We start from the raw sequence: 2,430 nt of genomic DNA, 5'->3' as shown, positions 1-2,430 counted from the left end.
TCTCAAATAATAATACGCAACCTGATGAAGACCATTGCAGAATTTACCCAGAGATACAATCGACCGATATTTGAAAGCTATGCTCAGACGTCGCTAACTTAGAACACGTGCTCTGGCGGTGCCCCCCATTACGCGACGGGGACGACGTCACATCGTCCAAATGGGAGGCTGCCCTAAGCAGCCGCGATCTTGAAGCACAGCTATGGGCTGTCCCTTGGGCCAGCGACGCAGCAGAGAGGCTCGGCCTTTCTGTACCGACGTGGGAGTGGCCCGGTACGTGCTTACACGTGTTCCGAAGGACCAGAATGAAGTCTTACCATACCATACCACCCACACATTGATAAGACACTAGAAATGCGCGGCTGGCAACACCGCCTCCGAAGGGACAAGATGATGTAAAACTACGCCGAACTCGAAGCACTAGGTCCTGACGAGCTGCGGGAGACCATCAGAGTCGCCATGCTTGAGCAGTGTTTGTGATTACTTTTTTTTACAGCAATGCTGTATATGGCTAGGCTCTTGAAGAAAATTACGTGCGTCTACACAGCCGTCTCGATAGAGAATTTCTTCCCACACGTGGGCCGATCTTGAAGATAATGCAATACCAGACCGACCCGCGGTGGCGGTGAAGAATGCTTTAGGCACTCCACCAATTCGCAAAAAATCAGTTGAATATCTTAGGTCCAAATACAACCCGTATCACATTTAGCTTGATGACAGATAGTACACTTTCACCAAACTCGGCCATGCCTACGTTCGCAGCGCCCTCTCTTTGTACGCGTTCCAAGCGCTTGCGTATCTCCTTTCCTTCTATTCTCCCGTGGTATTGCCCCGTAAGTGTGTTGCCCGCCAGGACCGCCAGGCGGAAAGAAGTACGAACCGTACATGTGGCCTCCATCCCGCAAACTTGACACGTTTCACCGGATCAACAGCCAGGTTTTAGAGGGAGTTTGTGGGGAACCAGTCTTGTGTGGCCTGTGTTGTGTGTGACCTCTTGTCGTTTTCGAATGACGTCACAACCATTACTGCACTGCGGAACGTTGAACAACGCAAAGTCGCCTTGGCTACCGTGAAGCAGTGTGTGCCTTCGTAGTGCGGTGAGGTACGTGTCTGTTCTACGTGCCGGGAAGGTGTCGTGCCGCGTTTTCCAAGTCTCAACATCGTGGAGGAGCGATTATTCGGGCCCCGCCTTCCATTTATGTGCCTACGGCGTTTGACGTATGGCATGGACAGTTCGCCATTAAATGGCCCACATACACAGCTTCGCTGGTTATCCACCTTCACAAAGTCGAATGGCACTGAATTTTTTTTTTTCTTGCAAGATATTCTCGGCATTATCCGAGAGAGCTGCTGCATTCAGTAAGAGCTCAAGAACTGCAACTCTAACCGTCACAACCTCAACTAGAAGCGATGACCAACGCTGTCATCCTCTGCAGTCATCTCCCCCCTTTTAAGTCAACGGCATGTCCTAGCTCTCCACAAATCTTATCAGGCGCCGCCGCCAACTTCCATGTGGCAAGTAAAAGCACGTTTGACGTAACCCCGAACGCCACTCACTGTGCCGCCATTGTGGCGAAGCTGGACAAGTTTAATACCAATGCCATAATTGCAAATGGGTCTACGAGGCTGATCCATCAATACGCCCAATTACTTGGCAGCAACTGAATGTCGACGTCGACCTCACCATCGCCATGTCGACATCTACTGTCCCAATGTTGCCGTTCAGCGGCCGCCCGTGGAAGGCGCGTTAAACTTTAAGCGGAAAACTGAAGCCAGCAACCGAGGGAGGTGCTGTTATGGTTCATCGAATTGCCGAAGGTATCCGCCCAAGATGATTCTGCAGGAATCACAGCAACAACATAGCGGCCACCTAGACCGTATGTTACGAGGGCATTGAGAACTTTCTGCGAAATTTATAAATACCGGCTGGCTGTGAGCAACGTCAGCTCCGTATCCACGATCGTTGATGGCGATCGCCACGTTGGTTGCTGTTTTGCCTAGCTTGATTTCTTGTCGATGGAGGAGGAAGACGAAGTGCTTCTCTTGCGGAACACATCTCGCCCGTCTCTGTGCTTTTCTGGACTTCTCACTGCACCTGTGGGGTCTACCGCCCCCTCCATCGCGGTGATGGATGTGCAACACCCCGAGGATCGTCCCGGTTCCCGTTCACCCACGGACATCGGTTCGAGGAAGCGAGGAAATACATCGAGTGGTAGCGAGGACACAGAGCTGTACTCCGCATCAGGTGACGAGTCATCGGAAGACGGCTTTCGACTTGTACAGTACCGCAAGGCCAAACGAAGAATTATCAACTCATCTTCGGCGTCCAGCTCGAACACTGTGAAAACAGCGCCTCAGCGATGGCCTCACTCCATCCTGTTTGTGCCACAGAACGCTACCGACAACCTGCGCGTCCTCAACAGGCAAGCA

General features: G+C 51.9%; 1 pseudogene; it reads right to left on the bottom strand.

Annotated features, from left to right (window-relative positions):
* Positions 1–571: 571 nt before the first annotated feature.
* On the bottom strand, positions 572–748 carry LOC135909328 (U2 spliceosomal RNA; annotated as a pseudogene).
* Positions 749–2,430: the final 1,682 nt, after the last annotated feature.

The sequence above is a fragment of the Dermacentor albipictus genome, chromosome 5 (assembly GCF_038994185.2).
Source record: "Dermacentor albipictus isolate Rhodes 1998 colony chromosome 5, USDA_Dalb.pri_finalv2, whole genome shotgun sequence".
Taxonomy (NCBI): Eukaryota; Metazoa; Arthropoda; class Arachnida; order Ixodida; family Ixodidae; genus Dermacentor; species Dermacentor albipictus.
Note: the sequence above shows the minus strand (reverse complement) of the source record. Positions and strands in the feature narration are given on the sequence as shown.